Genomic DNA, 25,580 nt, shown 5'->3' on the forward strand with positions numbered 1-25,580 from the left:
AAAAGCCAAATGAGTATAATAAAATGGAAAGGACACAGGATTCGAAGCAGAAATATCTGAATTACGGTCTAGGCTCTCCCACTTACCAAGTGAATGAAGGATCAGCAGTTTTTCATGCCTGGGAAATGAGAATCGAGAATCATAACTCCTTTGCTGTCTAACATTGTTGCTTTTTCACAAACATTCTCTGAAAATGCTATAGCGTGCAAACGAAAATTACTGTCTTCTGTCTTGCAGGTGAGCCTTTAAGAAAAAATAAATTCCAGTGGTTACAGTAGTTAAAAACACTGATTTGGATACACTATGTGCCCAGCAAAGTGCTTAACAACAACAAAAGAACTCAAAAAACTAATCATCCACAATCAATGCTTGCCTTGTGCCACACTCTTGGCATATACCCACTACTAGGAAAACTGAATCCATTAGACCAGAACCGTAGGTAGATCAACAAACAGGGAAAGCCATTTCCTTTGCAGCAGGAGGAACTCAGCTTAGCCAAGTCCAGAAACATTCAACAAGCTTCCACTCAAGATTTTCAGTGGATGAGAGGCACTGGGGAGTTGAAAATTGACAACCAGTTTTGCAGTTGATCCTAGAACAGCTTAAAGTACCCAGAGCTCTTCTCTCTTAACTTCTCAAGGCTAGAAACAACCTTAGAGAGATTATCTGCCTGAGAATTTGCTGGGACAGGTATGGATTGAAAACCTGTGTGATCCAGGAAAGTCTTTAACCTCACCTAGCCACAGTTTCCTTGTTTGTCAGTAAAACAGACACAAAAATATCACCTTTGCAGGGTTAATAGTCTGAAGCTTAGTGGTGGTATACACAAAGGCAGCACCTATTAGGTTACCAATAAATTATAACTAATTTTTAAAAGTAAGTTGAGTGATATTCAAACTTGTGGAATGTTGATAAATTTATCAACCCATGTGAACCTGGAAAAGTATTTTAGAAGCAAATATGACTATATTGTATATGATCAAGATAATAGCACAAAAAGAACACATCTCTTCACCAAAACAAAGAAAGAAAATCCCCCCCAACAAGCCACTGAACTGGGTAATGTGTCAGAATCTCCCCCCTAATATTTGTTGGCTACTTGTTGATTTGATTTATGCCTCAGGTTGGAGCCAGAAGCAGCAAATGTAACCAGACAAGCAGTGGTAGGCAAATGGATGAAAGACCTACCCTTCAAATTAGCAGCAGGCTTCATGGTTTGCAAACCTCAACTAGTAACTCTTTATACTAGAGCTGATAAACTAATTCAGTGATTTTGAAACTTTTTTTGAAAGTGGGAAAGCTCTTCAAGAAGTTTAAATTTTTTTTTTTTTTTTTTTTTTTTGGCAGAAGCTCCAGATGTAAAACAGAAAAGCAGAAGCCCCAAAGAGAAAATAGAACAAAGGCTGAGCTGTCTTTCTGCCAGCCCTGGGATCCTTCCACCCTTCCCCACCCCTCAAAGGCATCTCTGAAGTCTTCCTAGGTTTGGAGGGACACATTCTGAAAACCCTTAAATCCAGCCCCTCATTCTGCAGACAAAGAAATGAAACCCTGAGAGGTTGAGACCTACCCAATGTTGCACAGTGAGTTTGTGAGAATCAACAGCAGGACTGTGGCTTCTTAGCTCAGAATTTTCTCCCCCTCCATGAGGGCTACTCAGATGTTATTAGTTTTTTCCAAAATAACCCATTGGTTAAACAGATGAGGGAGAACCCTTGATAAAGGGGTCAGCTTGGCAAAGGTCAACTCTCTAAAAAATTGACCTTCTCAAACTGTCAGGTTGATGAGATGTCCCTCCTTTGCCCCCTTTCCTATCATGTTCCGTGATGTACCAAAATTATCCGTTTACATTAGAGATCAATAAATTGGTCTGCACGGTACATCTCACTACCTTGAATTAGTTGCCAATATTTAAATCAGAAGGTCTTGTCTAAAGCTTTGGATTTCCACCTTCTATTGAGAATGAGACATTCTAGCAACACTGAGCTCTCAAACTCAGTAACATCCCCAGGAGCTGAGTAGAGAGAGGCCGGCACTCTCCCATTTGTTGTAATCCCCACTGGTCCCTACCTGCTTTGGCCACTGGTGTCTGTTCCCTGTAGGTATCGGAGTATGTGATCCATGGTCCAGAGCTTATGTCTATCAAAGCATTTTTGAGAACTGAACTTCTAGGAACAAGGTAAACCTAGGATACAGATATAGGGGATGATCTAATTTCAAAAGATGAGGTGGATGTCATCATAAAGAATACTGCTTTCCTGCACTGATTAAAGAGGAAACGTTCACAGTTTCCTGACTCATTTATTTTCTGAGGGCTGTTAAATTAACCATACACTAATAGAGTTACAAGTCCAAGAACCGCTTTCCTGTGTATCCCTAGTTACATCACAACTCCAAATGTTCCAAGCCCCTCAGGAGGTGCATTATTAGACCACACATCAGCCTGTCCTTGCATCCCATGACACCTTGGTGAGAAGGAGCTAGCTGAGGGGCCCCAGGACCATTCCCAAGACTGGACCACACGGCCATGGTAGGAGAAGAGTGGTTCAGGCCCCGTTCTCCAGCAGTGGCAAGCCAGGTTCTCCCAGCAGAGTCTGCCTTGCTCCCTGCATTTGCCCAGATCTGTTACCTCCGCACACACCTTCTCTTGTCCAATCACCTTGCTCTCCTCCCTCCTTAGTATTTACAAAAGGGTCAGATAAACGAATTCATACAAAGCTTTCCATAGTTGATAGCTATATATTTTTACTTTAGCATTTCAACCTAAAAATGTGTATGGCCAGTAATAGAATTCTAGGGATGGAGATTAGTAGGTGGAAAGAACATTTAGAGATTTAAAAGGCCTCATTCTCAAATTAGTGCCTTGGGGTTTATTTACTTGACCCAAAAGGCCACCCTTGTATCCTTCTCCTCCTCCAGGACTTTGTTCAAATAGCCCTTTCTCAGTGAGGCTTTCCCTAACCACCTTAAATTAAAATTGTGACCCTCCTCCCTCCATCCCATCCTCCCTGGTGTCTCTTCTGCTTCATTCTTTTCCATATCACTTAGCAAAAGATGATACACTCACTCTGTCTTACTTATATTTTTCCTTTACTTTCACTAGAACATAAGCTCCATGGGGTAAGGATTTCTGTCTGTCCCTTACATCTTCAGTGCTGGCAGTATCTGGTCCATAGCAGATGCTCACTTAAAGGCTTGTTAAATAAATGGGCTTGTCAGGCCCAAGGCCCAGGATGACATTTACTTCAACAATTAACAGACACAAAGTAGCACTTCTTGATGATGAGAGTGGATGAATATTTAAAAGCTGGAAGGGACCTCAAAAGTTTTGGTGCTGTCTTTCCTTTATGTACACATATTTTGGAATGAACATATACATTTCCTTTCCTACATATTTTCAGAGATGAAATACATTTTTCGGGATGCCTGGGTGGTTCAGCGGTTAGGCGTCTGCCTTCAGCTCAGGGCATGATCCTGGGGTCTTGGGATTGAGTCCCATGTCGGGCTCCCTGAGAGGAGCCTGCTTCTCCCTCTGCCTGTGTCTCTGCCTCTCTCTCTCAGTCTCTCATGAATGAATAAATAAAATCTTAAAAAATATATATATATATTTTTAAGGTTTAATTTATTTATCTGACACACAGAGAGAACCAGAGAGCACAAGTGACAGGAACAGCAGAGGCAGAGGGAGAAGTAGGCTCCCCCATGGAGCGTGGAGCCTGATGGTGGTGGGGCTGCATCCCAGGACCCCAGGATCATGACCCAAGCTGAGGGCAGATGCCCAACAACTAAGCCACCACCCAAGTGCCCCTACATTCTTCTTTTAAAAAAATCTAGACTAGATGTAGGGTAGCTTATCTGGGAAGCAGAACACTGAATGAGTTTTTTGTTTTGTTTTGTTTTTCAAAATGGTACAGTATAACCACAACATAGGTAAGGGGTGTGTGTGTGTAGTGTGGCAGTTGCATCTTTAACTAGAACTTTTCTTCCTTTCCTCTGAGTGAATAATAATGGAGTTCAGTTCTTTATCTGAAATGTGTCCTAGTAAATACATGTATTAAGACCTACTTTGAAAACGAAGCAGAGGATGTTCCTGGCTACTTAACTCTGCAGCACTGCCTTCCAGCTGTCCTTTGGGAAAGAGCTATTTATTGTGGAGTTTTTGTTGGTATTTATACCTTTTTACTATGCTTCTTTGAATTCCTCAAACAGCACACTTGGGGGACCTTGATTTATTTCCCAAATATAAACATTATGAAATCCAAACTTTTGGTTCAAGTGTTTTAACCTGGCACACAAATTGACTGATAGATCCCAGACCAGTTAAGATTCCTGGTGGCAGAGTGTATGTGCTATCTGTACTGAACTAACAGGCCCAACGTGCTGAGCAGAAGTGGGCTCAGAAGAACAGTGAGAAACAGACCATTTCAGAGCAAGAAAATAGCCTATTGAGAAAAGTAATTATCACCCTTGGTATCACCAGTGAAAATTTTAAGGCCCAGAGCGTGTCAGATTAGGTTACCAACCCTCAGATCAAGGGAATATGGCCTAGAGATGAGAAATGACCTACCTTCTAGGTACCTGAACTGATGACATTTCCAACATAACCTCATAGTAGAATCTCAGCTCTGGTCTTTACTAAAAGTTGCAAACTATCCTAAAGAATAACAGACTCATAAGGTCATTCACTGTAGTACTGGCAACAATGATAAAAGTTCAAAACAACCTCATTGGCTATCTTGGAGACCTAGTTAACCAGACTGAGGGAATGCCCATACAATGGAACACAATAACATCATTTTTTAAAAATGAAAACACTCTTTATGATCTGAATTAGAATTATTTCAAATGAGAAAACCAAGGTGTGTATAGGGGGGCAAAATAAGAATGCATACATACAACTATATTTTCTTTAAATGAAAAAAAAAAATTTAAGTAGGCTCCACACCCAATATAGGGCTTGAACTCACAGCCCTGAGATCAAGATTTGCATGCTCTAATGTCTGAGCCAGCCAGGCACCCTACAACTACACTAAATCACTGATTTCTTTTAGAAAAGGGCGCTGGACAATGGGAGACAAGGATTGGGGGAACACTCCTCACTGTATATCCTTGTGAATTTTGAACAAATGTAATTCCTGCTCAAAATAAATAAAATTAGTATTTTAAGAGAAATAAAATTGCATTAATGAGATTTTTAAAAATTAATTAAACTCCTCTTAACCTAAAGGTTACAGAAAAGAGACCTCATTGTAACATTCCTGTACCATTTCTACAAGTTTGAAATTTTTTCAAACTAAGAATGACTACCAAAAAAACCCTCCAACAAACAACAAAAACACCCCCCAAACAAAAAAACCCACCATGATCCTCTGCTCTAGGGTCATAAGTTGAGTGACTCCAGCTAGAGGCTGTCAAGAAAGTGGAAGTGTCAAAGATAATTTGCTTGCTTCAGAGGTATACTTACATTGGCCTGAGCGTGGAGGGCAGAATGGAAATTCTCTCTTTCCTGCCATGATGAAGTGGGTTTTCATTGTTGGCAATGCAGTTTCTTTCTTTCTTTCTTCCTTTTTTTTTTTTTTTTTTTAAGATTTTATTTATTTATTCATCAGAAACACAGAGAGAGAGGCAGGGACATAAGCAGAGGGAGAAGCAGGCTCCCTGCTTGGAGCCTGATGCAGGACTCGATCCCAGGACCCCAGGATCATGCCTTGAGCTGAAGGCAGACACTCAACCACTGAGCCACCCCGGTGCCCCACAATGCAATTTCTGAGTGTGCCATAAGAATGAGACACAACCTTCTTTAGCTGAAAATGGCCAACTCCTCCTTGTGTTGGTTAAATATAGGGGAAAAGCAGAAAATATCACAGTCAACCCTTCACCTCCAATCTTTGGCAACAGAGCAGGTAAAATGCCAAAGATGTAGGAAAGGACTTATGTGCAGTCAAAGCTTAGATTTTGGAAGAATTCTCTTGGAAGACCCCTGGGAAGAGGGGTAGCCCCTTGAGGACTCTTATCTGACAAGGAAGGTATTTCCTCTGTGTAGGCTTAAGTAAGAGTTGATGTACAATGAAGTATATGATGGAGGGAAGGATTAGTGAGAAGAGCAGAACATGGCCTAAGAGTCAACATATTTGTGTTTCCTTCATGACCTTAATTGTTGAAGTCTGAATAGCTTCCTTTATAAAACGGAATCATGACCACTGCCTCACCTACTTTCCTGGGCAGTAGTGAGGACCAAAAGACAAAAAGGCTTACAAAGTATTTTTTAAATGATTGGCTAGAGAGGAGTGTTAGGTTAATAAACATGAGGCAATATTTTTTTGCTGATTGTTATGAGGTTTTCAGAGGGGCAAATGTGATCTTTAGGGTCAGACATATCAGAATGTTCTGGTCCTAACCCTTCATCTGCTGTGTGACCTAGGGCAAGCCCCTGAGCCTCTCTGAGCCTTAGTTTTTTCATTGCAAGATAGGGTGACTGTTACCTCCTTAATGAGGCAGCTATGAGAATTAAATGGAGCAACTCATCTGAAATACTGGGCATGCAGAGAGCTCACAAGCATGAGCTCCCCTCCCATGTGCCCTGGGTAATGAACCATGGTCTCAGTCAAGGGACTCTCCATTTACTTCATTCATCAAACTCTCTGTGAGATCTGCTCAATTCTTCTGTGAATCTGAAACTGTTCTAAAAAGTAAAGTCCATTGACTTTGTTACTTACTGAGTGTATAGGGCAGAGTGATAGGGAAATGGGGACTCTGGGGCCAGACTGTGTGAGTTTGATTCACAGCTCTACTACCTAATAGCTGGGTGACCTGGGGTAAAGGTCTGTAACAGCTCTTACTGCAGTTTTCTCATCTAGAAGCACTAAGTAAATTTGTGTGATGAATGTAAAACCATAATTATTAGACACTGTGCTCATGGGAATACAGTGGTGGACAAGGCTGTTTCAGCGAGGTGCTCTGCAATCACCTACCATTACCAGAAATGGTAGGCCCAAGGAGGTTAAGTAACTCCAGGGCCACTACAGCTAGTTAGTGACGAGGACTCCAGAAGACTAGTCAGGACTAGCTGAGAGAATTCCAGATTGCAAATCATTTCTCTACCACCCCATGCTGTGCAACCAGACTCAAGCCTGCAAACTGGAGAGCCCTGGAAGTACCAGAGGGGATTCTGGAAGTTGGAATTGGTCCCATAATTCTGCACATTCCTGACCTCCACCCTCTTTCTTCATCCCATTCCTTATGGTGCTGTTCTTGCCCCGCTACATGTGGATCTTCCTGCAAATGGCAGATGTGGAGTTCACGGTGGAGATGCTATGAAGGCATCACCTCCCCTAGGCCACTTGCATTTCTTTTGTGCTTATGTATCCTTAACGTGAACAAGGGTTAGGTCTTTCAGAGAACTACTATAGAGGGACAGATCCAGGTTTGCTAGGGCCTGAAGAATATACAACCCCAGGGGCTCTCTTTAGGAAGGGAATCCATGATTTCAAAATGAGGTACCAGGCCTTGAAAGGGAGACATGTAAGTGAAGTGTCCTGAAGTTCAAGCATAATTAACTTCCTGGTAAATCCAACTGTGCTCCTAGAGATGCTGAACTTTCTCCCTCCCTCTACTCCATCCCTCCTTCAACCCCTCTTCCCTTCCAGCCAGCTCACGGGCACCCATTCTGACATCTAGCCTCCACTGTGCACCAGGCAATAACTTCGTATGTTTACATTCTGATTTAAAAACAGGACTTTGGGGTGCCTGGGGGGCTCAGTCAGTGAAGCGTCTGCCTTCGACTCAGATCTTGATCCTGGGATCCTGGGATGGAGTCCTGCTTTGGTTGGGAGGAGGGTCCCTGCTCAGCGGGGAGCCTACCTCTCCCTCTGCCCCTCCCCCTACTTGTGTTCTCTCTCTGTCAAATAAATAAATTAATAATCTTAAAAAAACACAGGACTTTGCTTTACTCTGCAGGTTTTTCTTAATCTAAGTTATGATAAATGCATAGCTTTTCTTGATCTAAGAGAATAAAGTGATGAACAACTAATCTTTGGGTGATGTGCAAACATGCTATGTGGGGCTGTTAGCCTTGGCAGACCCTCCTAGAACCAGGGACTATGGTTTCCTATTTACATTTTGAAACATACACAGAGGTAGGCTCTTCTACGTTTGGGACATCCAACAAATAAAATAATCCTCTCTGGGATGCCTGGGTGGCTCAGCTGTTGAGTGTCTGCCTTTGGTTCAGGGCGTGGTCCCAGAGTCCCAGGATTGAGTCCTACATCGGGTTTCCTGCATAGATCCTGCTTCTCCCTCTGCCTCTGTCTCTGCCTCTCTCTCATGAATAAATAAAATCTTAAAAAAGAAAAAAACCTCTCAGAGGAGAGTGGGGAGGAGCTTCACAATCTAGAGAAAAGACTATTACGTAGCTGTGCATAGCTCTATATAATTGGTATGATATTTTTACACACATCACCTGATGCAGTGCTCATGCTATCAGATCTAACACAGTCTTATTTAAACACCCATAAGACAGATTGGGAACTGAGGCCTTAGGGTGACTTGCCAAGGTCACAGAGCTACTAACTGGGAAAGTCAGGCTTTGAAGAATGACTTCACGTTCTAATTCAACAGGAACTGGAATCTTCAGTTAATACCGCTTTGTACAGGCTTGACGCCCAAGGATGAGGCTTAATGTTTGATTCTGAACGCTTCCCTTTTAATTCCCTTCCTACAGCTCTCCCCCACCCCATCCCACTCCGCCCATTACCCCCACATCCAGAGGACACAAAGACTGCCCAGGCAACCACAGCACAAAGAACCCATAGACAAAATCCATAGAGGCCATTTGTGGATAATTTGGGGACAAGAACTTGTTCCCTGCTGGGGGGAACGTTTTCTCCATTTTTCTGGGCTGGGACGATCTGGATGAGTCATTGAGGCTTATCCCATGATTTGCATGGTTTCTCACCTCTCCCCTGCCCGTGGGCAGCAACGTCACCCAGCCCCAGAGGGGGATTGCATCTGCCCCTCACCGCTGGTAGCCAGCAGCCTGCTCACTCAGGGCCTGGCCCAGAGCCACGGAGCCCAGAGCAGGAGGGGAGGAAGCGTGTCTCCCAGTGGCTGTCAGCTTTCCCAGCTAACTCTCACCGCCCCATCCGCCCCCGCCCTGCACACACAGCCTCCAGCCTCCCAGCTTTCCACTTTCAGGCCTGTCTGGTGTTGTTCGTGTTCTGGGAGTAGGAGTGGCCCCCTCCCACTGGCCAGGGTGTCTTGTCTGGAGCCTGGGGCTGCCCCCAGCGACACTCGGGCATCCTGCCCGCTGGCCTGGCAGGCCTTCTCTCGGGACAATTAGGATCTGCTGTAATGGAGAGCTTGCAATATAGGTCAAGGTGCTCTCAGAAGGGCTCAGGGGAGGATCACCTGACTGGGAGGTGGGTGACTCAGCGGGAAAGGGAGGGATAGGAGCCGGAATCTCCTGGCCCGCAGGGCCTGCAGGAGGAGGTCAAGTTGTCTCTGTCTGGCTGACTGTCAGGTCTGGCTGCCTGTCCGGGGAGGAGGAAGAAGCTGCTGGAGACAGAAGGAAGGGTAAATGACCTCTGGTGACCTATCTAAGGTGGCATCTAAATCCCTGCCAGAGTGGCCTGTTACCCTGCCTGTAGCTGAAGCCACTCCCAGGTCAGTCTGCCTCTGTGGCTCCTAAAGACCTAATTAGCTGCCTCTCCTGCCAAAGGGGGGAAATCGAACGAGCAGAGTGCTCATCACTCCAGAATCCATGGACCCAGCCTCCCTGAAAGAAACCAAAGCCACTGGCATATCACACAAAGGCAGCCATCCTTCGTAGAGGCAATTCGGGTTTTCCCCCCAATTACTTTTGAATATGAGAATTACTAACCCATTTGATTTTGCATCCCCACATGGCAGGGGCCCCCTTTCAAGGCTGCAGCCGTGGCCATGCAGTTGCTAGAACAGCAGCTGCTCTGTCTGAGCCTCACTTCCTCTGGCTCCAGCTGCAGGTTCTTCCAGGCCAAGCGGGGAGTTTCCTCATTCTCGGGGCTTTCAGCCTTGCTCGCTGGCCACCCTCACCTCCCACCCCCCAGCTGCTCACCACCCTCTGTGGGTAGCGCTTCTGGGACTCCCTGGTTCCATGAGTCAGAGCCAGGCTGGAGACAGACAGCAGGCTTCCTTTACTAAATCAGCCTCCTGCCCTGCACACCACAGAGGGAAGCTATAATTACCCGTTTGGCCCGGCTCTGGGAACTGAGCCACAGACGCTTGACGAGGAGGGATGGTTCCTGATTCCTGCATTTATCTAGTGCACCCCAGTTTGGAAAGAGGAACAACAGCCAGGGGTTTGGGCCTGTTACACATCTGTCAGATGCCCTGCGTACCTAATGAGGTGCACTGGACCTGGACACCAATGTACGTTGCTAGAAAAATCGCCAGATACAAGCTGCCAGGAATTTTTTGTTTTGCCTTGTTTTTAAGAGCCTCCTGCCTCATTGCCAAACAGTTTCATTTGAGGCGGGCTGCTCATTGTTGATGTTGGTTTTTAAGAGATAAAGGAAAAGGCATTGAAACATTGTTTTGAATCTTCAGGACTGTTCTATTCTTTAGGCATACGGGCACCAAATCTCAGGCCTCCCAGCTGACAGAAATGTTTGAAACCTGACAGACACCTGAAGAAATAATTGGCTTCAAAATGGAAAATAAAACCACAAAACAAAATAATATAGTCGATCTTCATTAACTGTTCAATTTAGTAGACATTGGTTCATTCACGCATTCATTAATTCATTCACTTGCTCATTCATTTATTCACTTATTCACTCACTCATTTACCCACTTACTCATTCACTCTCTCATTCACTCATTCATTCATTCATTCATTCCCGGAAGCATACTTTATTCAATTCAATCAGCAAATATTTGTTGGCTATTTCTTTGTGCCAGGCACAATCTTAGGTACTAGGGATACATACGTACTAAACCAATGAAAGATATAGACCGAACTAAGTAGACAACTATTCCGGCCCTGTGCATCAATAGTACGACACATTGATAAGTAAAGGATATGGTAGGTTCAAGATAATAAGTGTGATCGATAGGGAAAAAATAGAACAATAATTTTAGGGGAATTGTCGGTAAAAGAGGAATTTATAACATCTCATGGCATTTGAGAACAATTTGTACATTAGATCTCTCAGACAGTGAGAGTTTTCTGTCTGTGTAATGATTGCCAAGAAATTTTAGCCAATCAGAAATTAAATGAGTTATCTTTGACTAGAGTAAAATTATAAAAATCTTTAAGCTTTGTTTATAAGCAAAACTTGGGTACATTTTAAATATATTTGATAGGCGATAAAAAGTGCTACAGCATCTGACCCTGCCTCTCGTTATAGATAGGTAAAGGCACCGCTCAGGTATTGATTGGATACCTCTAATAGAACAGGTAAGGGCTCAGGTATCAAATGCCAAGGTTCAGATTCTGGCTCCATCATTTACTACTTGTGTGATTCTGGGGAAGATATTTAATATTAGTCCCTCATCTTTCATATGGGAGTAATATAGAATCTGCCTGCAGGGTTTCTGGAACAATTAAATGAGATAATAAAAGTAAAGAAAGGTATTTGGTAGCATAGCACCTGGCACTTAGTAAGCACTCAGTAAATGTTATCTATTATTTTTATTGTTGTTTTGATGATGATAATGATAATGATGAGGTACCAGGCCCTGCGTGGGCTATTGGGAGCCCAGAGTTGAACAAGACAATGACATGATCCCAATTGGGAGAGGCTTTGCAAGCCTACTGTGCTTCATTATATCCTCATGGCTTCCTTGTGGGGTGATCCCCACCTCACCACTGATCATTGTAACCATACTGGGATAGCCAATAAAAATGAACAGACCACAGTGAGAAACCATTTAATAACCTTTCAGTTGGAAACAATTACAAAGTCTGATAATGCCAAGTGTTGGAAAGAATATGTATGGATCAATAGGATCTCTATAAATTTGTTGGTGGTAGGACTGTAAATTGCTACATTCACATTGTTCTCTAGGAGACATGTGCATGAATGTTTAAAGTAGTGAAAAGCTGGTAACAACTCGAATGTCCAGTGACAGACGAATAAATAAATACATTTAGAACATAATAGAGATGATTATAATATGAAAACAAGTGGACCATAGCTCTACAATACAGTATGGATGAAAATTAGCAATATAATATTATGAGAAAAAATATATTCTAGAAGACTACATACAGCAGAATATTCTCTTGTGTAAGGTGAAAACTGAAGTCTAAACGATATACCTTTTAGAAAAATACACTAAAATTATTTATTAGAAAAGCAAAGGAACGGTAAACTCAAGATTCAGGATGGGGGCGCGGTGCACCTGGGTGGCTCAGTCGGTTAAGCATTCGACTCTTGGTTTTGGCTCAAGTCGTGATCTCAGGGTCCTGGGATGGAGTCAAGCTGAGTGTGGACTCAGTACAGAGCCTGCTTGGGATTCTCTCTCTCCTCCCCTCCCTCCATCAATAAATAAATGTTTAATAAAAAAGATTCAGGATGGGGTAAGGGAGACAAAGTGATGCAAAGGGCAGGAACACACAGGAAGAATTGGGCAGTGGGTTCACAGGTGTCCACCATATTATAATCAAATAAGTAAACATAAATAATAAATAATCTTGTGCAAGGTCTAAGTGAAGATGAAAGAATGTCATTTACCAACGATCATGAATAATCCTGTGTGCTTAGATTTAATAAGAAAGAAAACAGAGGGGATCCCTGGGTGGCTCAGCAGTTTAACGCCTGCCTTTGGCCCAGGGCATGATCCTGGAGTCCTGGGGTCGAGTCCTGCGTTGGGATCCCTGCATGGTGCCTGCTTCTCCCTCTGCCTGTGTCTCTGCCTCTCTCTCTCTCTCTCTCTCTCTCTCTCTCTGTGTCTCTCATGAATAAATAAATAAAATCTTAAAAAAAAAAAAGAAAGAAAACAAATCTATCCTTGGGATAGGTACAGAGATACCTCAGGAGGGTATAGGCATGTCAAGAGAGAAAGCAAGTAAAAGATTCTAAAGAAGGGCAGGGCTGTGTGTGTTTCCATGAGGATTGGGCAGAGATGATCTTGGAGGTGGAGACCCCTTTGTCAGTCACATAATGCTGTGTGGGTTCAGTACTACCACCTGCAGTCAGAGGGTAGGCGTGAGCTGTCACTGTGATGGGGTCAGGGAAATGCCCTGGTTGAGCCCTATTCAGGTCATGGGTCTTGCTATGCAATGGCTGGCCCTCAGTGCCCTCTTCCAGGGATCTTTGCCAGACCTATCCCTGCAACTTTCCCCAATACAGACATGGTTCCTGTGTGTGGTGTTCTCAGATGGCACCAGTTCTGCTCTGCCCAGCCTTGACTGGGAGGGATGCTGGGTATGGATAGAGAACCCTCTTACAGCTCTGAATTCCAGGTGCCACCCCAAGATGATGCAGTTTGGTCACTGAGCCCACAGTCCCAGCCATCCTCTCTCCTGTTGTGTGAGGACCCCAGGGGGAAGTGTTCTCAGACCTCTGAGCTGCCAGCTGTCATGGCCACAGACTACAGGCTGGAGCAAGTGCTTTTCCTTTCCTTTTTTTTTTTTTTTTAAAAAGATTCTTTCTTTCCTTCCTTCCTTCCTTCCTTCCTTCCTTCCTTCCTTCCTTCCTTCCTTCCTTCCTTCCTTCTTTCTATCACATGAGCAGGGAGAGAGTGGGGGAGAGAGAGAATCTCAAGTATGCTCTGAGCAGAGCCTGACATGGGATTTGATCCCACGATCCTGAGATCATGACCCGAGCCAAAACCAAGAGTCAGATGCTTAACTGATTGAGCCACCCAGGTGCCCCCACAGTGCTTTTTCATTGAAAAAGATCTCCTTCGGGTCTCTGAGACTGGCACCAGGCAGAGGAATATTGGGTCAGTCCCTGTTGATTGATTCGCTTCAGGGACAGAACTAACCAGGACTCTCACAGGCACACAGAGGGTAGTTCTACCTCTTTTCTGTGCTCCTGCTGGTGGGGTCAGGCTTTCAGAACTCTGGGAACTGCTTTCATGCCCCCCTCCTCCTGCACCCCAGAATAATGATCAGTGCCTATGGCATGAGAGCACAGAAACTGGAATCAGAAAGTCCCCAGATCAGGTTGTAACTGGCCAGTTTCTAGCAGTCTTATTAGCTTAATACTCTGAGCCTTAGTTTTATATTTGTACAATGGGGACACTCATATTGCCTTTGCCTCACTTAAAGACATTAGTGAGGACCACATGACACAATAGGAGACAAAGCACTTATCAAACATCATCAAACATTCATCAAAAGGTGCGATGCAGGCAGCCCTGGTGGCTCACCGGTTTGGCACCGCGTTCAGTCCAGGGCGTGGTCCTGGAGACCCGGGATCGAGTCCCACGTCAGGCTCCCTGCATGGAGCCTGCTTCTCCCTCTGCCTATGTCTCTGCCTTTCTCTCTCTCTCTCTCTCTCTGTGTGTGTGTGTGTCTCACGTGAATATATAAATAAAATCTTAAAAAAAAAAAAAAGGTGCGATGCATCTGTGCTAGAATATGAGCCCATGGAGGGCAGCAGCCATGTCTGACTCATTCACTGCTATCCTCTCAGAATCAAGAACAGTGCCTGGCACATAGTAGGTGCTCCATAAAAATGCTTCTTGAATGAATGAATGAGAGTATTACAGATCAGAGTAAAAATCCTGATGAGTATGACAACTGCTAACATTAATTGCATCTCTGACCATGTGCCAGGCAAAATGCTGTTACCTTTATGTAGCTAATTGCATTGAACTTCACAACCCAATGAAGGAGGCATGAGTGTTACTCCCATTCTGCAGGTGGGTTAATGTGATTCAGGCAAGTTAGTGATTTTCCCCAGGCCACTGTGGAATAGGTCATTAACCCAAGTGAAATGAATTGGTGGGTTCAGTGAGGCTCACCATCCAAAGGTAGAGCTCAGGAGGCCTTAGTACCTGAGGAGCCACCGTGATGATCACTGGATTTTGACACTTCTTTCACTTTTCAGGACTCCAACACTAAAGCGCAGGTGCCTCTGGAAAGCAGTTCAACCTAAATTTCTAATCAGGGAATCATCTGGTTTGGCTTCCTTAGTTCAGAATGCAGGGTCTTCTGTAGGGATGGGATTTGATGGGGCGAGTGGTGGCTATGTGGCAGACAGGGGACTTGCCAGGAAGGGAGCTGAGATGGAGTCCAAGATGCATGTTGACTGCTTTGTAGAGAACTGGCTTAGGACCTCAGGAGGGCCAAAGGCTGTCTGGGCCCCCATATTGCCTTCATGGGGTGGTTGTGATGGAGCAGCCCAAACCCCGGAAGGTAAACAGCTTTATGACCAGGAGGTGTCTTGGAGCTGGACAATGATACTGGGAGTTGTTAAAGGGGCTCACTTTTATGTTTGAATTTTTTATGATAAAAATGTATTCACATGTTACCTGGGTAGTTAAGAAATACATTTGGAAAAAAAAAAGAAATACATTTGAATAAATGAAAAACTCAAGCTGCGGGAGTGGGGGAAGGTTGAGCAAAGGTCACGGGTTGGACTCTCCAAAGCAACACAGCTTCCAAGACTGCCAAGCTGCAGCTCTCCAGGACTTGGCTGATTTACTTGAGATGAACGGCAGCCCCCAGCCTTCCCAGGGCATGACGGCCAATGAGCCTGATCCACAGCTGGGGGCTGGAGGGGGTAGCGTTTGCCTTGCAGTTGGCAGCATCTCCCTGCCTCTTGCCTCTGAGCCTTCCTCATGAGAGACTCATTATGCAGTTTGGTCACATGCCCTATGCATTTTAATGAATGAGTCAGGGGACAGACTCAATTTGAAAGAGGAATCGCAGCTCTCGGCTGGGTGAAGGGCTCTCAAGGGATGCTCTAGCAGCTTGGATATTACAAGAAAAGGAAAGAAGGAAGCTATTTCCTTCCGAGAAAAAAAGAGAGAGAGGTCTGAAGAGGAAGGTCAGAAGGAGGGAGCGGAGGAGTGGGGGGGTGGGGGGGGTAGGGCAGGGAGGAGATAGGGACAGAAAGAACAGCCTAGAGTTCAGAAAACAGTCCTGGAACAGATGCTGCCTGCCACTCCCTCGCCCTTTACTTTGCACTTATTTACTGCAAACATTTAGTGCTTTTGAAGTGCCAGGCACCACACCAGGCATGGGAGTTACTGGACAACTGAGACATTGTACATAAGAGCAAATCAGTTTGGTCCCATCGGATAACTGGGGTAGGGGTCTAATGTGGGAGGTAGGGTGCGCCCAAGGAGATGGCACTCACTTTGTCTCCATGAGTACCCCCCCCCAGGGAGCCAGGGGGTACCCCGCTGATGGTCAAGGGCTACCACCTCTCAAGCCTGTCCCGTGTGCCAGATGTGGAGCGAGTGCTCCACGGTTAGCCTCTTGCTGAATCCTGGCCATTATCCTATGAGACCGATCCTGTTACTATCACATTTTTTATGGATGAGGAAACTGAAGCAGAGAGCAGCTTGCCCAAGGTCACCCAGGGATTTGAACTCAGGTCTGTCTGACTCCACTGCTCTTGGCAGCTCCGGCCGTGCTGTCAGCCAGCCGCGGCATGGGGAATGCTGGGGAAGGCCTTTCCCTTCCCAGGCTTCCTTCCAAGAACACTGTGAACCCCCAGGAGGAAGAGGTTGGTGTGAATCCAGATGCAGTCAGCGCCAACCAGCCTGGGAGCGGATCTGAAACCTCACTGTTCAGGACTGTGTGTGTGTGTGTGTGTGTGTGTGTGAGAGAGAGAGACTGAGCCCAAGGGCAGCAGGGTGGGGGGGGGGGGTGGAGGAAGGAAGCTCAGCCTCCACGCGGTCAGCTGGGGCGGCGTGCCTGTTCCCAGCCTCCACACCACAAAACACAGGGCAGCAGATGCTCAGCAGATGGGTGTGTGGGAGTGAGACTTACCCGCGGATGGCGGGTGGGCAGGCCATGTCACTGAATTACTCAACAAAGCCACCTTGGCTTTGAACTTTGAGCCAGGATCTGCTGGAACAGGGCATGGAGAGGTGGCAGCAGCACTCACCACCGTGAAAGGATGTCTGCCTTCTTCCTACCCCCCTGCCCCCCCCCCCCCCAGTGGGAGAACACAGCCTGGGAAGGGGCCAAGAACCGAAAAGCCACTGCACACCTACATGAGCATGAATTTTTATAGCTGGGGAGAGAGAACACAAGCACGGTGGGACATGGGTGGGGGGGCTTGGGCTTCGTGCTGGAGAAGAAAGCCACGAGGCCACCTGCCACGAACCTGGGCGGCACACAGAAGCAGCCAGCTTTCACGGAGTGCTTACTACATGCCAGGGCTGCCAGACGCATTTGTCCCTGGGAACCCCCCTGCCGCCTCGTGAGGGACATTCTGTTATGGTGCCCACATTACCCAAGAAGAAAATAATGCCCAGACAGATTAATAACTTGCTAGGGTCACATGTCTTCCTGGCTTCCGGTTTCTGTGAGGAGGGATTTTCCCTAAAACTTGCTCTTGGTCTTTACTTTCACTACCCACGGCAATGGGATGGCTTGTCTGATTGGAAGGCTGACTACGATGATCTGCTCTGCTCCATCCTTCTTCTGGGCTCCCTTAGGAAGGCGATTTTGTTCTTACACTAAGCTACAGCCTCCATGCTAGCTCTAGTGACAATCGAGGTGGTACTCTGGCTCCCTGCCACTCCTTTGTCTTTTTATTCAATCTGTTCAGAACCTGGTGTGGAAGAGGGGTGCTGTTTTTTGGAAGGCTCTTTGGAGATCCCAACAACACTTAGGAGGATCCTGAGAGCTCCAGCCAAACCACTCCCATCGACCAGGGGACCAGGGGATTCTGCTCCCTCTCTACATCTTGGCAAAGGACACTCTTGGCTCCAGGACCAATTTCCCTTAGGAGGAGTCAGCCCTGCAACTAGCACTGCCTCTCCAGCCCCACACTTTTTTTTGGACTGGCGTGGTTTTTTTTTTGTTTTTTGGGTTTTTTTCTGGGACAAGGGAAACCAAGTCCACAGTTAAAGGGAGTCAGTCACAAGAGGGTTTCCCTGGGGTGGCAGTGTCTCAGCCTATGAACCAGCTCTTTCCCTTGCCACCTGTGAGGGCATCGACAATGGGTACTTGGCCACCCAGACTGCTACCAGTCTAGCTGGCTAACTCAGAACGAATCCTAGTAGCTGATATAAATAAACCCCATGTCAGGCCCTATATATCCCAGTTTCCAGTTCCAGTGGATCTGCCAGGCAATTCCGAGGCCTTTATGTTTCCGTGGTACTCTAGGGCAAGTTCATACTACCTTGCTTTGTGACTGTGGGCAGTCTTTAAAATTTTTTTTTAAATTTTCATTTATCTACTTTTAAAGGATTTCATTTCAGAGAGAGACCAGAGTGAGAGAGAATGTTTGTGCATACACACACACACACACACACACACACACACAGACACAAGCAGTGGGGGCGGGGAGCAGAAGGAGAGAGAAAAGCAGGCTCACTGCCAAGCAGGGAGCCTGACAGAAGCTAGATCTCAGGACCCCTGGATTGTGACCTGAGCCAAAGGCAGATGTTTAAGCTACTGAGCCACCCTAGGCACCCTGTGGGCAGTCTTTACCTGCTCTGTGCTTTGACTTCCACATCTGTAATATGGGAAGATACTACTTGCACTCCTGTCAGTCTCATGGGATCGTTATGAGATCAAATATGTAGAAGTTATATGAAAAGGGATTTTAAAAAGGCTCCATGAAATAGAAGGGAATTATTATTTTAAGAGCTTCCATAATGTACTCAAAGACTCGCTAAGCATTAGGAGCGAGCATCTTCAGTTTTTTCACCAGTACTGATGGACCTCCACTTGGGTAACCATGCCCAGCCCCCTCTGCAAGTTCCCTTCAAGGGACCACGCCTCCTCCCACCCTCTCAGTCCCGGTAGATCCAGGACACTGCCTAAACAAATGAGAGCTTCTCACTCTCCTAGACCACAGTGATTACTTGCAGGGATGGTCATGTGACCCAATCAAGGTCAATGAGACTTCTGCTAGAACTTTTGGGAAGGAGATTCTCCATGGAGATCCTGGAAGAATGCTGCTGTCTTGTTACCACATTAACCCCAAACTAAAGTTGAAACAAATCTGGAGCCAAGAGGTAGAGTGAAACCAAGTCCCGATTTTGACAGTTGAATCCCAAATACCAAGCCATGTCCACCTGTGATGTTATGATTTATAGTAAGAAGTATATATTTGGTGCTTGACCACCATAGCTTCTGGTTTACAACTCCTAAAAACCTTTAGAATTTCCTGTAATGATGGGGGTGGTGGTGGTTAGTGTCTTCTGTTCTGTTAATGAGTGATTTTTGGAAAGCATCTAAGAAAGGAGGCTAGTTGCCAACAGAACCAATCTTGTGATTGGAAGGTTAAAATTTTCAATTCCAATCCCCTGACCTGCAGGGAAGTTACAGGGCTGGAGGCTGAAGGTTGAATCAATCAACAACGGACAATTTAATCAATTGTGCATATGTAATGAAGCCTTCATAAAAACCCAAAATAACTGGGTTTGGAAAGCTTCCATAGTGGTGAACACATGGAAATCTGATGTGTTTGGAGAGAGCATGAAAGCTCTGTGCCCTTTCTAGTATCTTGCTCTATGGGGTCACTTCTATCTGGCTATTCCTCAGTTATAACCTTTTATAATAAACCTGTAATCTAGTAAGTGAACAATTTGTTTTCTCTGAGTTTTGAGAGCTGCTGTAACAAATTAATCAAGCCCAAGGAGGGGGTTGTGGGGACCTCCAATTTATAGCTGATCGGTCAGAAGCACAGGTGACTACCTGGACTTGTGAGTGGCCTCTGAAGTGTAGGGGTAGGGGGCAGTCTTATAAGATTGAGCCTTCAATCTGACGCATCTGACACTACCTCCATGTGAGATAATGTTAGAATTGAGTTGAATTGTAGGATGCTGGTGTCTTGGAGAATTCCTTGGTGGTGGGACTACCTCCCCCTCCCCCAACCATAAACACACACACCACACACAGGTTGGAAGTTGGATGCACATCCCTAGTACCATCTCCTGGACATTTTGATTTAAGGTAAGCCCCCATATTCCTTTTTTTTTTTCCCAAAGGCACCTTGGGTTGGATTTTCTGTCCCTTGTTACCAAGACAGTCCTAATGGATACAGCATTATCTAATTTAATCTTGAATTTAAACCAGCTCTCCTGGTCTCTGGAACCTGCACTCTATCTACTCCATCAGGATTTGAGAAGGAATGAGTCTCACTGCTGCATCATATACTTCAGTAGCAACAGGGCTTCTGCTGGGAGAGGAGAGCCCCGATTCTCCTGCAGCCAATGGCTGAACACCATAATTCCACTGGTGTTCTCTGCCCCATGTACTCCTTCCTCCTGGAAAGAAAAGTACCAATAAGAGGAGGTGTTCGATTACTGATGCTTCAGTGTCCCCCTTTTAGAGTTCCACCCTTTCTTCTGAAGATACTACAGTCTGGGAAAATGCAAATACATCCCAGGCCTCCCAGAGTTTACAATCTGAGCTGTGATGAGGATCAGTCATGACTTTTGTAGGAATAATGGCTTTGAGAGGTTTTGGTGCCTGGTGGGGATGGTAGATGTGGCACGCTGAAAGGGGGAAAAGGTGCAGAAAGGGACATCTCAGGAGTGGGTAAGTTTCAACTGTTGAAGGATCAAGTCAGCGATACACATCTGATAATGAGATGAAATAATAAAATACCTCCCAGTTCCCTCCTATATTTGCTTCAGCATAACACGGGGATAGGGAAAGTGGATGATATAGAAGAATTAAGATTGGCCATGAGTCAATCATTCCTGAAGCTAGGTTATGGGTGTAGGAGGGTTTATCTTGTCTACCTGCACATATATTTGAAATTTCCACAGTAATTTCTTAAAGTATAATGAATAGCCGACAAAACGTTTTGTGCTTTACTCTTTCTAGAACCCTTTACACATATCTCATTAGGCACCTCACCAACGATGCCCCCCGCCCCCATTTAAAGATGGTAAGACTGAGGCTGGAGAGGCTAAGTCATTTGTGCAGGTGGAATAGCAAGCTGGACCCAGGTTAGTCGGGGGCATGGGTCAACAGAGGCAGGCTGGGCGGCCCCTGCTTGATGGGGGTGGACAGGCGGGGATGGGTGCCCAGTGAACCAGTGCTGTCCACTTCCAACTCTAGAGGTAGCCTGGGCTCTGTACCATGGGTGTCGTTCAGACCCCCATGGGGCCTCAGGGAGTCGTGGAGCACGCAGGAGAAAGCTCCCTGCCACTGAATTCACGTGCTCCTTGGCAGTTAAGAAAGCACCGAGTCTAACACAGCAGGCTCTGGACCCTTTCACGGGCATCCTGAGGACTGTTGCCTGAGCATCTGGGGTTGATAAAAGGAGACCCACGTGGGCTTCCCTGCCCCCTTTCCCATAACTGTTTCCGCACTTCCCCTTGAAGCTCGGTGCGTGTGGCTGTTCTTTTCTTTTCTTTCCTCCAAACATATGGATTCCCAGCTCCGATTTCAAACTCAAATGCTCCTCTCCTATAAACTCCCCAAAGCTCTCAATTTCCTTTTTCCATTGCTCATTCTTTCCTAAAGTGTATGAAAAAAGCCTCTCTTAGCTCTGTTCCAATTTCCTTGTTTATAAAAGAAGGGCAAGGAGAACAGTGATTTCGGTGATCAAGGTTAAGCATGGCCTGATTCTTTCCTTGGGAGAACACACCTCAACAGCCTGAGAGATCAAAGCTTACCAGGTACAAGAACTAATCACAGGAAAACCCTGATTCCCCCCCAATAGTCAGCCTGCAGGAGGCCTGATACAGTGCCATCTGCTCCCTTTAGCTGGCTGAAATGTCCTTTTTGAAAGTCACTGATAGAATAGAGACAAGAAAAGTCACAAGCAGGCACAATTCCCAGAAGGTTACTGCTGAAGTGGGAGTGTGTTATCTGGGAAGGGAGGAACAGGTCCTGGCCTGCTCCTTAGCCCATGGCCTTGTATTTCCTCACAATAATGGCACCTTACCCCTTCTGGGCAGAAAAAGCCCAACCCTCAGCCCTGAAAGCATGCATATCAGCATCAACCGGGCCCAGGAAGGACAGCCAGTTCCATGCATCAGCAAGGGCCTAGGGGATACAAGGTCCTCACCCAGGCAGAGGTCACACACCATCAAGTGCCTTCGGCTGCCCATCAGGTAACATAAACAGCCTGTGGGATAAGGTGATAAAGGCAGCTGACCCTGCTCAGCCGGGAGGAGCAGTGGGTAGTGGCAGTGGGGACTGGAGACAGCAAGTCCTCCCTGGAAAGGGCTGCAGCTACTCACCTCTAGCTGGTTATTGCTGTTCAAGAAGGTGAGCCCTGGGTTGCCAGATCTTCCAGTTTCTCAAGGACATGGAGATTGGGATTTGACATGAAGTCTCCCAGCTTGACAATGGATTTAAATGAAAAATTTTGTGAAGGCTGACAGTTTCGGCCAAATAAATGTTTAGCCGTCGGAATTCACCTCAACACTCCGCTTGCCATCCTGACCTAGGAAGCAGATCCTCTACATCTGCTGCATAGCAGACAGCATTGGGAAGAGGCCAGAGGAGGTCAGATGAAGCCACATGGCCAAGGGCCTTGGCTGGCACACGTAGGATGTAGGGCTGCTTGCTGTTCCCAGGGCTCACGAGACACTTTCAGGCTTCTGTCATTTTATCACGCTGCATCTGTGGCCAGCTGGGTCCCTCCCAGCAACCCTCCCACCTGCTTCAGACATTCTCCTCCTCTCCAAGGCCAGGTCATGTGGCAGTCCAGACCTCTCTCTTTGGGTAAGGCATGCCACTACCTCCACCTCTGACCAAATCTGAGTCAACTTTTAAAACAACTTATAATTCACCTGCCTGTTGAAGAATCAAATAACCCCTTCCTTTCTCTCGTACTTGACAAAATCATGACCAGTGACTCTGGGGACTTCAGGAGCTCTTTTTCCCCAAGAAACATACTGTGTTTGAAGGATAGCTTCTTGTCCTCATCTCCGGGGAGAGATAAGAGGGAAACTGAGGCACAGAGTTGAAAGCTATTTGCCTAAAGATACATTTATTTGGCAGGATTCCAAAGAGCTAGGGGAACCATGTACTCAGCTTTTTTTTTTTTTTTTTTTTAAGTTTAGTCTTCCTGAATTATAACAAGAGAGATAAGTAGAATTGCTTTACAGTGGGGTGTAATCTATAATGCAAGGGAGAGAGGAAGAGAGAGGGAGAGAGAGATGAGGAAAGATGATAGGTCAAGGCATGATAATCAAATCTCTTTCCCTGGCATTACCTTTACTTGGCCACTTAAATTCTTTTATTCCTGCAATTCCTTATACACAGGGAGTGAGGAAGAGGGGTGGGACAGGACAGCAAAGAGACATTTCAGAGCAAGGGAAAGTGCTCTGCACAAGTGACTGCCTGCAGCAGGGTGTGTGCATGCATCTCTCTGGGTGTGTACAGATTCACATACTTAGTTTGTATGCAAGCCATTTTGGTAGGAAGAAGTGTTTCTATGCGGCAGGGGAATACCCTCCTAGGAAAATCTGCATGACTCGGGTCTCTGTCTCCCATCTCCTCCAACACACTGTGGCTATTCATTTCATTAACATGCATCTACAGAGCACCTTTCTGGGGTTTGGCACTGAGATTACCACAATGAACAAGAGAGACCTGGTCCCAGTCCTCAGGGGGCCCACCGGTTAAGAGGGAGGCAGACAGGTGAAAGGGAGATTGTGCTTCAGTGGGCAAGCACTTGGACAGCTAAAGTGAACCTGGAGAGGGCATTTCGGAAGAGGCTAAGCTTGAATGACAGAGGGGACAAGTCAGGGAATGCATTCTGGAAGAAATGAGATCTAAGCTGGGATGTGAAGGTCCAGTTGGTGCTGGACCAGGGCAAGGGAAGGCGGGTGCTGCAGGCAAAGGAACCAGCATGGACAAAGATCCAGGGGCAGATTTTCCCCCAGCACCTGCTGGTGCAAATCTGCTGTTTGAGCTCAGGCATGGGCCATTCCTGGGGACGGTTTCATGGAAATTCTGAGACCAGTATAGGACTGCTGTAGCAGTGGCTATAAACCAAGACTTGAGAACCTTAAAAGTCATTGTTGTCAGATTTAAACTGCTTTGCTAAAAGCACCCAAAATGCCCTCCTGTCCTCAAGGTACTCAGATGATAGGATGGAGAAGTGTTTGGGGGGAACCTCTAGAGTACAGCCCTTCCTCCTGATAAAGGACCTATACACTAAAGGTAAGGCATAGAACCTGAGGCCAAACTGACTTCGGAATTCCACTTTACAGAGAATAAAAAATGTTCAACTTTTGTTCTCTCTCTCTCTCTCTCCCCCCCCCCCCACCCTCACCTATTAGGCTAGGTAGAGTAATTGTTAGATTTTTTATATTATTTTTTAATTAGAGAGCAAGAAACTGAGGCTCACAGTGGAAAAGTATCCAAGGTTATTGGCTCATTCATTCACTCACTGACGCCACAAACATTAACAGGGCACCTGCTGTTGTCAGGCTTGTGCTAGGTGCTGTGGATATGGAAATGAATGACAGATACTCCCTACTCATAGAAGCCAAGGTTCAAATCCATTGCTCTGATTCCAATCCCAGTGCCCTATCCAATACACTGAACTGCAGGTTGGATATGTGGTCTCCGGGGCAGTGCACCCGTGGGTGAGTGTTTACAGCCCCACAGTCTTTCTCAGCATCAGCCCCACCTGCCTTCTCCCCATCCCTGCACTCCACCTGCAAATATACCATCAAAGAAAACACAGCATAGTTGCCATGCAAATGTATCTTCAAGGCAAGATGCAGCCCAGATTTTCTCTGGAAGTCCCTCCCATATAGAAACCATACCCACAAATGGTTGTCCTGGTTTTGGTTGTCTTGGAGTCACTGAAAATTTTCCCATTCCACCTCCACCCTCTGTACTAGCCTAAAGAGAGTGCTTTTAAACCCTCACTTTTTGCAAGTGTTCCCTCTAAACACCGTCTCCTGGAAGTTGGGATGGCATAAAGGTTCTTTCAAAGGAAAAGCAAGGGGGAATTGGGAGAGGGAATATAAAGCACAGGAAGAGGAGACACCAGACCTATTGCCTCCTGGACAGTTCTGCTGTGAGCCGCATCTGGCCAAGGTCAGAAATGACTGGCAAAACCCAACCAGACAGACATCTCTCAAAGATGCTTGGGAGAGGCTGGTGTATCTCTCCAGAGCCTGGGCAATGTTATTTCCTGGGGCAAAGCAAGTCACAAAGGATGAAAGCGGATGACTGAATGTCTGGGGCAGGGTGGGAGGCCTTGCCAGGAGGTGGGGGTGGAGCAGTGGAAAGGGAGGAGGGGCAGAGAGTTGGCTGGTTTTACACAGACAAATCTCTTCATTTTTCCAGACTGGAAAAAGCTGTTTGGGCTGTGCACATTTGCAGAGAGTCACGGTATTTACTACGCTTCCTGGCTCAACAGATTTCTTTTTGTCATTCAGTCAAACGCAGCTTGTATTTTTCATAGCCAGAGCTCAACAGCCCATGGGGGCTCTTCCCCCACGCTGTGTTCGAAAACACATCACCAGTGACTCAAAAA

General features: G+C 46.0%; 1 protein-coding gene across 2 annotated transcripts in view; it reads right to left on the reverse strand.

The window, feature by feature from the left end:
- Positions 1–25,580, reverse strand: part of CHD9 (chromodomain helicase DNA binding protein 9) — a 221,161-nt gene that overhangs the window by 180,688 nt on the left and 14,893 nt on the right. Inside the window, exon 1 of one of the 2 annotated variants that reach the window (XM_072827070.1) lies at positions 22,318–22,704. The exons of the other annotated variant lie outside the window; for it this stretch is intronic. The gene's annotated coding sequence lies outside the window, so the exon portion shown is untranslated. Of the gene's footprint in view, positions 1–22,317; positions 22,705–25,580 lie in introns of those variants that run through there. 2 annotated transcript variants of the gene reach the window in all.

Source organism: Canis lupus, chromosome 5 (assembly GCF_048164855.1).
Source record: "Canis lupus baileyi chromosome 5, mCanLup2.hap1, whole genome shotgun sequence".
Lineage (NCBI taxonomy): Eukaryota > Metazoa > Chordata > Mammalia > Carnivora > Canidae > Canis > Canis lupus.